Raw genomic sequence first — 12946 nt, forward strand, 5'->3', positions numbered from 1 at the left:
CTGATCATTCTAGTTCTTATGTTCCATAGATGAGAGAAATCATATGATAGTTGTCTTTCTCTGCTTGACTTATTTCACTTAGCATTATCTCCTCCAGTGCCGTCCATGTTGTAGCAAATGTTGAGAACTCGTTCTTTCTGATTGCTGAGTAATATTCCATTGTATATATGGACCACAACTTCTTAATCCAGTCATCTGTTGCAGGGCATCTCGGCTCCTTCCACGATTTAGCTATTGTGGACATTGCTGCTATGAACATTGGGGTGCATATGGCCCTTCTCTTCACTACGTCTGTATCTTTGGGGTAAACACCCAGTAGTGCAATGGCTGGATCATAGGGTAGCTCAATTTTTAACTTTTTAAGGGACCTCCACACTGTTTTCCAGAGTGGCTGTACCAACTTGCATTCCCACCAACAATGTAGGAGGGATCCCCTTTCTCCACATCCTCTCCAACAATTGTTGTCTCTTGCCTTGTCTATTTTTGCCATTCTAACTGGCGTAAGGTGGTATCTCAATGTGGTTTTGATTTGAATTTCCTTGATGGCTAATGATTTTGAACATTTTTTCATGTGTCTGTTATCCATTTGTATGTCTTCATTGGAAAAGTGTCTGTTCATATCTTCTGCCCATTTTTTGATTTGTTTATTTGTTTCTCGTGTATTGAGTTTGAGAAGTTCTTTGTAGATCTTGGATACCAGTCCTTTATCTGTAGTGTCATTTGCAAATATCTTCTCCCATTCCGTGGGCTGCCTCTTAGTTTTTCTGACTGTTTCCTTGGCTGTGCAGAAACTTTTAATCTTGATGAAGTCCCATAAATTCATTTTATCTTTTGTTTCTCTTGCCTTTGGGAATGTATCATGAGAAAGGTTGCTTTGGCCGATGTCGTAGAGGTTGCTGCCTATGTTCTCCTCTAGAATTTTGATGGATTCCTGTCTCACATCGAGGTCTTTCATCCATTTGGAGTTTATTTTTGTGTATGGTGTGAGAGAGTGGTCAAGTTTCATTCTTTTGCATGTAGCTGTCCAATTTTCCCAGCACCATTTATTGAAGAGACTGTCTTTTTCCCACCGGATGTTTTTTCCTGCTTTATCAAATATTAGTTGCCCAAAGAGCTGAGGGTCCATTTCTGGGCTCTCTATTTTGTTCCATTGGTCTGTGTGTCTGTTTTTGTGCCAGTACCATGCTGTCTTTGTGATCACAGCTTTGTAGTACAGCTCGAAATCCGGCATTGTGATGCCCCCAGCTTTGTTTTTCCTTTTCAACAGTTCCTTGGAGATTCGGGGTCTTTTCTGGTTCCATACAAATTTAAGGACTATTTGTTCCAGTTCTTTGAAAAACGTTCTCGGTATTTTGATCGGGATAGCATTGAAAGTGTAGATTGCTCTGGGTAGCATGGACATTTTAACTATGTTAATTCTTCTGATCCATGAGCATGGAATATCTTTCCATCTTTTTATGTCTTCCTCAATGTCTTTTAAGAGTGATTTATAGTTTCTAGAATAAAGGTCCTTTACGTCTCTGGTTAAGTTAATTCCAAGGTAACGTATGGTTTTTGGTGCTATTGTAAATGGGATGGATTCCCTAATTTCTCTTTCTTCGTTCTCGTTATTCGTGTACAGAAATGCAACTGATTTCTGAGCATTGATTTTGTATCCCGCCACGTTACTGAATTGCTCTATAACTTCTAATAGTTTGGGAGTGGCTTCTTTTGGGTTTTCCATATAGAGTATCATGTCATCTGCGAAGAGAGACATTTTGACTTCTTCTTTGCCAATTTGAATACCTTTGATCCCTTTTTGTCGTCTGATTGCTGTTGCAAGGACTTCTAGTACTATGTTGAATAATAGTGGCGAGAGTGGGCATCCTTGTCGTGTTCCTGATCTTAAGGGAAAGGCTTCCAGCTTTTCCCCATTGAGAATAATATTTGCAGTAGGCTTTTCATAAATGGCTTTTATGAGATTGAGAAATGTACCTTCTATTCCTACACTCTGAAGGGTTTTAATCAGGAAAGGATGCTGTATTTTGTCAAATGCTTTTTCGGCATCAATTGAGAGGATCATATGGTTCCTGAGTCTTTTCTTGTTGATATGATGTATCACACTGATTGATTTGCGAATATTGAACCACGCTTGCATCCCAGGTATGAATCCCACTTGATCGTGGTGGATAATCCTTTTAATGAACTGTTGGATTCTATTAGCAAGTATCTTGTTGAGGATTTTGGCGTCCATATTCATTAGGGAAATCGGTCTGTAATTCTCCTTTTTGAGGGGTTCTTTGCCTGGTTTGGGGATCAAGGTAATATTGGCCTCATAGAATGAGTTTGGCAGCTTTCCTTCTGTTTCTATTTTTTGAAATAGCTTTAGGAGAATAGGTATTATTTCTTCTTTGAATGTTTGGTAGAATTCCCCGGGAAAACCGTCCGGGCCTGGAGTTTTGTTATTTGGAAGGTTGTTTATCACTGACTCAATTTCTTCATAATTAATTGGCCTGTTTAAGGAATTGATTTCTTCCTTTTTCAATCTTGGTAGTTTATAGGTTTCCAGGAAGGATTCCATCTCTTCCAGATTGCTTAGTTTATTGGCATATAGCTGTTGATAAAAATTTCTAATAATCCTTCCAATTTCAATGGTGTTCTTCGTGACCTCTCCTTTTTCATTCATAATTTTAATAATCTGGGTCCTTTCTCTTTTCTTTTGGATAAGTCTTGCCAGTGGTCTGTCAATTTTATTGATTCTCTCCAAGAACCAGCTTCTAGTCCTGTTGATCTGCTCTACTGTACTTCTGGTTTCTGCTTGATTGATTTCAGCTCTAATTTTGGTCAACTGCTTCCTCGTGCGTGGATTAGGCCTGTCCCTCTGTTGCTGTTCCAGCTTCTTGAGGTGAGAATATAAAAACTGCATTTTAGATTTTTCTATTCTTTTGAGTGAGGCTTGGATGGCTATGTATTTCCCCCTTAGGACTGCCTTTGCAGTATCCCATAGGTTTTGGACTGTTGTATTTTCATTCTCATTGGTCTCCATAAATTGTTTAATTTGATTTTTGATTTCCTGGTTTATCGAGTCATTCCTGAGCAGGATGGTTCTTAGTCTCCAAGTGTTTGAGTTTCTTCCAAATTTTTCCTTGTGGTTGAGTTCCAATTTCAGAGCGTTGTGGTCTGAGAATATGCAGGGGATAATTTCAATCTTTTGGTATCGGCTGAGACCTGTTTTGTGTCCCAGAACATGGTCTATTCTTGAGAATGTTCCATGGACATTAGAATAGAATGAGTATTCTTTGTTTCTGGGGTGTAGTGTTCTATATACATCTATGAGGTCCAACTCGTCGAGTATGGCATTCAAAGCCTTTGATTCTTTGCTTAGTTTTTGCCAGGGTGTTCTGTCTATTTCTGAGAGTGGAGTGTTGAGGTCCCCTACTATTAATGTATTTTTATTTATATGCTTCTCTATTCTGGTTAAGAGTTGGCTTGTGTATCTTGCTGCTCCCCTGTTGGGGGCATATATATTTATAATTGTCATATCCACTTGTTGAATACTTCCTTTAAGAATAGTATAGTGCCCTTCTGCGTCTCTAACTATAGTCTGTAGTTTAAAATCCAGTTTATCTGATATGAGAATTGCTACCCCAGCTTTCTTTTGAGGTCCATTTGTGTGAAAGATGGTACTCCATCCCCTTACTCTCAGTCTGAATGCATCTTTGGGTTCGAAATGAGTCTCTTGTAGACAGCAAATGGATGGGTCATTTCTTTTTATCCAATCTGCAACCCTGTGGCGTTTTAAGCAAGAATTTAAACCATTAATATTAAGACTGAGTACTGAGAGATATGCTTTTAATTCTGCCATGTTGTCAGTAAAGTCTTTGTTTGTATTGGCTGTGACTTTGTGTTTTGTATCACTCTTGGGGCCTTTTTACTTTTATAGAACCCCCCGTAATACCTCCTGTAGGGCTGGTTTCGTGGTTACGAAATTGGCTAGTGACTGTCGATTCTGAAATGTCTTTATTTCTCCATCAATTCTGAATGACAGCCTTGCTGGATAAAGGATCCTTGGCTGCATGTTTTTCTCTGAAAGAGCTTTAAAAATGCTCCCCCAACCCTTTCTCTCATTCCAGGTCTGTGTAGACAGGTCTGACGTAATTCTGATGACTTTGCCTTGGTACGTGAGAAATTTCTTTGCCCTGGCCGCTTTCAATACTGTATCCTTGGATCTCATATTTGCGAGTTGCACTATTACGTGACGTGGTATAGGTCTGTCATGGTTGAGCTTGGGAGGGGTCCTCTCTGCCTCTTGGACACGAATTTTTGTTTCCCTTGCTAGATCAGGGATGTTTTCAGCTACAATTTGTTCAAATATCTCTTCTAGACCTCTGTTTTTCTCCACCCCCTCGGGGATGCCGATGATTCTAACATTGGATCGTTTCGTTGAGTCAGTAATCTCCCGTAGCCAACATTCGTGGGCGTGGATTTTTTTAAGACCATCTTCTATTTTTATTTTTTCCTCTATTAACCCATCCTCCAATTCACTAACCCTTTCCTCTGCTTCGGTGACCCTGGCCGTCAGAGCCTCTAGTTTTGCCTGCATTTGGCTCATAGAATTTTTAATTTCTGTCAAGTTCGCTCTCATTTCCGCCCTTAGGGATTCTATATTCTCAGTAACATTTTCCTGAATACTTTTTTCAAGTCTACTCATTATCTTGACCATTGTTACTCTGAATTCCATTTCTGATAATTTGGTTACATCCATATCCGTTACTTCTGTGGCAGAGGCCACTGACTCACTGTCTTTTCTTTGCTGGGGGGTCTTCTCCTTCTTGTCATTCTGATGAGGAGAGGTTGCGGGGTTGTCCAGAGCCCAAATTATTGACTGGGTCCCAGGCCGTGCCCCTTGTTTTATAGGGATCTTAGAGATGTGGGCTTCTTCTTTAAAGATTTTATTTATTTACTTATCTGAGAGAGGGAGACAGACAGACAGCAAGAACGGGAACAGAAGCAGGGGAGTGAGAGAGGAAGAAGCAGGCTCCCAGCGGAGGAGCCCGATGAGGGACTCCTTTCCGGAACGCTGGGATCACGCCCTAAGCCGAAGACAGGCGCTCAATGACGGCGCCACCCAGGCGCCCGGGTTGTGGGCTTCTTGATTTTTCAGCCTGCCTTCTGTGTTCTGGGGGAGGGGCCTGCCACGCCGATACTCAGGCAACCCTCTTTGGTTAGAGTCTCCGTGTCCCCTGCAAGGGAGGATGGGGATGGGCACTCTCTGAGCCGGTATTTCCAGGCTTTTGTTCTCTGGCGGCTTTCCCTGGCGGCCGGCTATGCCTCTTCTGAGGGTCAGAGCAGCAGAGGCTGCATTGTCGCAGAACAGAGGGATTGCGGCCCGTTCTCCACTGATGTTCTGGCCACTTTAACTCTGTTACTGTTGGTGCTGCTCAACCCTGCAGCGTCCGGGGATGTGCGCACCAACCCGGCGTCCCTGCCCTCACTTCCAGGGCCGGCGCGTCTCTGTCCTTTGTGTTTCTAATGCCGCCAGCCACCGGCTGCCCCGCGCGCTCCCGGGTCTCCCGGTCTCAGTCTATGCCCGGTGAGCACACCTCGATTCCGGAGTTTTGTGAGAAGCCTGGTGGCGCGCGCACCCGGTTCAGGGTCTCAGTCTGCTGTTTCGCGGGTGCCGACCGCGAGTCCGCCCGCTCCCCCGTGCAGGTGGCCCGCCAGCCGCCCCGCGCGCACGCGCTCCGGGAGTTCCCGGTCTCAGTCTGGATCCCGTGAGCACACCGGGATTCCGGTGTTCCGGGAGATGCCTGGTGGCGCGCGCGTTCACGGCTCACCGGTCTCAGTCCGCTCTCTCGCGGGTGCCCTCTGTGAGTCCGCCCGCTCCCCCGTGCAGGTGGCTGCCGCTTCCCGGCGCCCAAACGCGGCGGCTCCCTCCCCCTTCCGTTTATCTTCCGATATCTGTGCGCGGTTTTAGGGCTCCCCTCTTGGTACCTCAATACTCAGCGCTGGAGATGTTCATTTGTAGAGATCCAGATGCATCATCCTGTGTCTCAGGCTGATTCCGTGGTTATTTAGGCTGGTCTGGTACCTATCCAGCTCGACTCAGGGGACCGGCTGAAAAAGGGGTCCCCTACTCCTCCGCCATCTTAACTCCCTCTCCAGCCTATAGAATATCTGATCCTGTGCTCTCATTTAGTAAAAGAGAAAACTGAAAGCCTGGTACATAAAATTACTTGGCAGAGATCACCGAAAGAATTATGTGAATATTGTATTAATATTCTAACTGAATAATAATTTAACATTATTACTTCCAATTCCAAGTTCATAATATAGTTTATAAAGCTCATATAATAAGCATATTCACTTGATTTGGGGCTTAATATCTAGACTGTGAATTTGAAGTAAATATATCTCAGTGTGGGTTTCATAGGTCACATTTTCCCAGATAAACCAAGGTTGCAGATGCACGTATTTTATTAAGGATTTGCTTCCAGGAGAAACTATTAAGGGCGTGAAGGAGGCAGGACAGAAGAGGGGAAGAAGCCAAGTAAGTGTATCATTTCAGGTGAGATCTCAGGTTTAACTTAATCCTACAGGGAGCTCTGGAGCATAAAGTACACCTCGTAAGTGTTTTGGCTTTGAGGCAAAAGAGCTGTTCTGTCATTGGCTGTGGATCATTCTGGGATTGGAGGCAGGAATGTAAAATTCCTATTCCAATTCTCTGTACTGGGAAGGAAGCCATGGATTATCTGGGGATTTAGAGGGGCTGGAAGGAATATAAAATTGCTAGACATTTCTGACTCTCTCTGTGAGCAAGCCGACTCCGATGCCCAAGGGTCATCCTCCGAGGGTTAAATGTGTGACACCTCAGCAGCAAAGCATGCAGAAGCCTGGCAAGGGATGAACAGAGTTGGTAAGGGATATCTAAGGTTATATGGGCAGGGCACCAGCAGAGTCTACTCCAGAGAGACTGCAAAAACCAGGGACTCGAGAGACAGAGAAATGTGTATTCACCTTCTGGCCTTGCTACTTACTGCGTGACCTTGGGTAAATTATTTGAATTTATAGACCTACAGTGTCTTGAAGTTTAAGGCAGTAACACCTAACCCATCTCCTACGAGGCTGTGAGAATTAAAATATATAATAAATACAGGAGGGAGATCATATAACAAGGTTGTTACTGTGGTGTTTTTTTTTTTTAAAGATTTTATTTATTTATTTGACAGAGATAGAGACAGCCAGCGAGAGAGGGAACACAAGCAGGGGGAGTGGGAGAGGAAGAAGCAGGCTCATAGCGGAGGAGCCTGATGTGGGGCTCGATCCCATAACGCCGGGATCACGCCCTGAGCCGAAGGCAGACGCTTAACTGCTGTGCCACCCAGGCGCCCCTGTGGTTTTTAATTCCCGATGAAGCAAATCTTCCCATTTGTTTAAATCTTTTAAAATTTCCCTCATTAAGGCTGCAAAATTTCTTTATAAAGGTCATATACATGTTGTGTTAAATACATTCCAAGGTACTCAGCATTTTTAATTCTCTTGCAGATCGTATGTCTTAATTGTACATTTCAGCTTTTTTTCCTAATAGGTAGAAATACAATTGATTTTGTTACAAAGAATGAATAACCAGAAAGTTCTTAGTATTTCTCATATATTTTCCTTAGATTATGTTGGATTATTCACATACACAATTGTATCATTTCCGAGTGATGACAATTTTATTTCACCCTGTATAATTTCAATGTATTTTGTTCGTACTATCTGCCTTATTGTGGAGGTGAGGGTCTGTGATAGTGTTGAATTGCCACGTAGAGCATCATTATCTCAAATGAAAATCTTTCAGAATTTCACCACTGACTGATCATCTTTAGCAGGTTAAAGAACTCCCTTCTGTTACTAGGCTGCCAAGAGGATTTTTCCTTTTTTTAAAATCCTGAATGTATGTTCAAATTTATCAAGCGCTGTTTTTTCGTTAAATAAACTATATGAATTTTCTCTCTTACCAGAAAGCAGTAATTTACATTAATTAACTTTTTAATGATAAGTTAGCTTGCTCCAAGTATAGTATTCTTTTTATATGTTGCAGATTAAGTAAATTTTTATCACGTCTAGGATTTTTGCTTCCTCGTTCATGCGTGAGATTGACCTGTAAATTGGCCCTCTTGTACTTTTCTCCTCACATTTCTTTATCAGTGTGTGGGAGATTAGAACCATTCGTTCTTGAACATCTGCGATCACTAGAAGCCATCTCTTGTTCATCATCCAGGCAGGGTTCCTTGCGGTTCCCGAGGGTGGGTGCAGTGTGGACAAGGTGACTTCTGGTTTTGCCTTACCTAGGGCTGCAAGATTTAGCAACTAAAAATGCAGAGCATCTAGTTAAATTTGAATGATCTTAATCATCTCTATTAGTTTGCTAGGGCAACTGTAACAAAGTATCACAAACTGGGCTGCTTAAGCAACAGAAATTTATTTTCTTACAGTTCCAGAGGCTAGAAGTCTAAGATCAAGGTAGCAGCAAGGGCTGGTTTTTTCTAAGGCCTCTTTCTTTGGTTTGTAGATGGTGTTCTTTTCCCTGTGTCTTCCAATCGTCTTCCCTCTGTGTATATGTATCCTGATTTCTTCTTCTTACAAGGACACCTGTTAAGTGAATTAGGGCCCACTCTAATGATTTCACTTTAACTTAATTGCTTCTTTAAAGATCCTTTCTCCAAATACAGTTGTATTCTGAGGTACTGGGGTTAGGGCGTCAACATAGAAATTTTGAGGAACCACCAAAATTAGATACCTCTTTCTTTAGCTACATTCCCCTGATGATTTATCTCTAATAGTCTCTCATTTTACAGAATTTGCTTATAACATTTTTTGCAGTTTCAGTCTGCCTTCCATTTATATTATAGCATAACTTCAGTGATCACCTTTACTTATTTCATTATTTTATCCTTTGAAAATTAATTGCGAACATATGCTCAATACTGGCATTATGAGTTGGTATACTGAACATGTACCGGTATAGTTACTAATTCTGAGAACTTTTCAAATGGCCTTTATAGAATCATGTAATACCATCTTTCATGGCGTCTTTTACTTTTCCGTTCTTCACGATTGTGTTGCATCTCTTAACTTTAAGGAAAAAAGGAATGTCATCCCCCAAGAGTGCCTGGGTGGCTCAGTCAGTTAAGTGTCTGCCTTTGGCTCAGGTCATGATCCCAGGGTCCTGGGATTGAGCCCCGCATCGGACTCCCTGCTCAGTGGGGAGTCTACTTCTCCCTCTCCCTCTGCCCCTCCCCTCTGCTTGTGCGCTCTCTCTCTCTCTCAAAAAGTAAATAAAATCTTTTGAAAAAAATGTCATCCCCCGACAAAAAAAGAGCATTGTTAACAAATATTATTCTCTTCTTCTTGCTCTCTTGCAAAATAATATTCAGGAACATCCATGTTACTAAATCAAATTTTTCGTGTGATAAAATCCATTCCAAAGTATAATCTTGACAAATTCCATAATAATTAACCACTTCAAGTCAGATTTTCTTTTCCTGTTCATAAGTAATCTTGTTCATTTTAAGAACAGCCTTGACACATAAAGGGGAACATTTTTCATCAATTCTTTCTCTAATGCATTCAAAAAATTCCTTTAATCAATGGAGTACTTTAGTAATACTGTTTGTTCTTTCAGTGCACATAATCCTCTTGCTAGAGGAATATTGAAAACTATAAGCAAGAAATAAGCAGACTTTGCTCAGGGGCTTATTTAAAAAGTCAACAAGAATTTTTTTGGGGGGAGCTTTTCTTCAAAATTAAAATATGATATCAGTGCTTCAAATAAACTGAAGATTCTTTCAACTGCATTTGTTAAAGAGAGCCAATGGATTTTTGAATGAGAATTGAAGGCTTTTGAATGCTAACAAAATCCCCCAAATTCTTGGTGATTTAATAACTTTAACAACTCAGTTCAAAGAATAGAAATGTTGAAATAAGAATAATTCTATAACTATGCCTTCAGTTTCTTTCTTTTTTAAAGAATTTATTTATTTCTTTATTATTTCTTTCTTTCTTTCTTTCTTTAGAGAGCTTGAGCAGGGGGAAGGGCAGAGGGACAAGGAGAAAGAATCTCAAGCAGACTCCGTGCTCAGTGCAGAGACCCACATGGGGCTCAATCTCACGACTCTAAGATCATGACCTGAGCCAAAATCAAGGCTAGGTTGCTTAACCAATTGAGCCACCCAGGCACCCCCCTTCCATTTCATTAAAAAGAACATCAGATGCTGTTTGAGGGCATTGTGCAGAAAATGGGCAGTACAACCAACATCTACTGTAGAATGATGCATGTTTTTCATCAACTTTAACCACTTTAATTAACTGCTAAGCTAAAAAAAAAAAAAAAAGGAACTCTGCAAAAAATTGCTGTTGTTTCTGAAGTCACATTTTCAAATGACTTTACTCACACTAATGGCCTTATAAGGAAGCATTTTTCATGAGAAACTTTCACAAGCCTGGGAAAAATGTATGTTGTAATTGTCATTGCATGCATCTCTGGCTATGCTGTAAAAAAGGTGAGGCATTTTGATCTTTGATAATCTCTGTAATAGTAAATGGAGCTATTATATTTTTTATTATTGCAGTAGATTCTGTCCTAGCACCTGGAAATTTGTTTCCAACTTGAGATGAAAGATTGATGATAATATACAGCGTAGAAGGCCACTGCAACTTCTGTGATTAGTCTTTTTAGTCTGAATGCATTATTAAACAAAAAAATGCATTATTTTTTCACTGTCTTTGGTACCAGTCGAGGAAATCCTGCATCTCTCATGCTCAGCTGTTAGGATATCCTGGTTTATATCTGGCTTTCCATCATTTTCTATATCGAATGAACAGTTGCATACTGCACAAAAAACTTTGAAAGGACTTGTTCCTCATGTAATAAATGAATGTCCACCATTCATAAAATTTGTCACAACTGTTACACTTGGGTTGGGCATTTTGAGGTTCCAACATACACAAATAAAAACAGAAACAACCACTGCAATAACTGAAAAGATTGAATTTGCACCTCCCTCGGCCACGTCAGTCAGCGTGCCTGTTATGAACCAAGTCCATAAACGGGCTGAATAAATGTCGAAAGGGTTGTGAACTAAGAACAATTTGAACTCACTGATCCAAAAAAGGTGAACTCCCCCTTTGGCTGAAGGGAGAACTGTACTTGTAAGGCACAGTCGTTCTGAACAAAGTCAGGTGTGACCCTCTATGAGGTTTGGCTATGTTGGGGATCAAGGATTGGCTGACATTCAGGAGCAGATTGTTTAGGGCCCGACAGACATTGAGGGGTGTTCCTGTGGTCCCTAGAGTAAGGCTGCTACCGATCCGCCCACTTTCAGAAGCATGGCCCCTGATTGGATGTCGTCTGGAATGTGAGCCTGTCGCTGATTGGCTGACTTTCAGGGTGGGATTATCACTGATTGGCTGAGTTTCAGAAGCCCGGAACTGTCATTGACTTGCTGTCTTGCAGTAGCTTAGTTACTGCGGGAAAGGCAGCCATCAACAGTCTCATTATACAGGTCGGAAGTTACATGTAGTTAATGGTGGTTACTTGTTCACGACTTGGAACTATGGCCAAAAATATTCTTTCTTGAATTATTTTCTTTCTTTAATTCTAAATCCCCCCCCCCCGATCTTCCATCAGCCAAATCTCTGGAGAGACCATATCTTTATTTGTGGAGCTATGATTTTCAGCTAGTGTTGCCTTAACTGATTTAATTGCCAATTACTGTGGTTGAAAAGTAATTCTAACTCCTATATTTTTATAACTTATTGAAGAAAGCTGAATACAGGACATTTAGGGTATCCTGATAAAGTCACTATAAAATGCAGGACAGAATCACAAAGACAACATGTTCTCTGGGTTCAGGCTGGCTGTCAGCCCTAGATGAAGCCCAGGTCTGAGGCAGGGTCATGTAGCACTCAGCTTTTCCAGCAGTGCTCAGAGGGCACCCCAGAGTTCTGTGGATGTCAGAGCTGACTGCCCTCCAGGGGGAAGAAGGAGCTGAGTGGACAGGACTCTGTGCTTGCAGTCCCCATTTTACCCAGACTGTTCAGCCTTCCTTATGTTCATGGATCAGATTTCTGGGGAAAGCTTCAGCTAGAATAAGCAGTCACGTGTCTAAAATTTTGACCATCACTGTCCCCCAATTAGATAAAGAATGTGTCATGAAGTTTGCACCTCCAGGGACCTGGACGCAAGATTTCCTCGAGCTCCTTGCTCTGCATGTCATGAGAACCTGGAGTTACTGCAGAGTTGCCAGCTGTTCAGAATAGGCACATTAGTTAGAGCAGATAAGTGTCTGTGTATTGTGGGTGTCAGCTCAGCCTTGAACAAAGGCTGTCAAGAGTAGGGTCCTGAAAGGGACCCAAGAGAGCAGATTTGAGGTTGAGAAGTCATGGTCTACAACTTCTTGTATACTATTAGCCACAAATACACAGGCATAGGCAATACAAAGACAAAGACACAGATTCATGCTCAGAAAGGAGAGCTTAAGGACATAGGAAAGCTTTCTCTGAGTAGTAGATTTATAGGTGAGGACTTTCTCCTTTTAAACTCTTCCCTGGATTTATTAGTTTTGTTTAATTTTGGTTTCCAATAGTGTTGGCCGGGGAGGAGACAGAATATAGGTCACTGTATGCACAGCACTTGACTTGCCTCCCCTGAATGGCTCGCATGACTCCTGATGCAACCAAACCTAATTTGCGGCCTGGGACCCTCTCCTTATAGCCATACTCATGTTTTCTTCTGCTCACTGGACATCTCCACCTGGACAGCTGGAAAAACCTGACCATCTACCTAGCCCACATTGATCTATCCACCGTACCCTTCCTCATCTCTGCCACTGAGGTCACCCCCAGCTCTTCCTCCTCAAAATGTATCCTCAGTCTCAGCTAACAACAAGTTCTACCTCATCAGCCAACCTTTAGAACTCAG

At 41.8% G+C, this 12946-nt stretch overlaps 1 long non-coding RNA gene across 1 annotated transcript in view; it reads left to right on the top strand.

Annotated features, from left to right (window-relative positions):
- LOC123803768 (uncharacterized) overlaps positions 1–12946 on the top strand; it is a 170572-nt gene that overhangs the window by 131572 nt on the left and 26054 nt on the right. The window lies entirely within an intron of this gene.

Source organism: Ursus americanus, chromosome X (genome assembly GCF_024610735.1).
Source record: "Ursus americanus isolate L20-20 chromosome X, mUrsAme1.1.p, whole genome shotgun sequence".
Lineage (NCBI taxonomy): Eukaryota > Metazoa > Chordata > Mammalia > Carnivora > Ursidae > Ursus > Ursus americanus.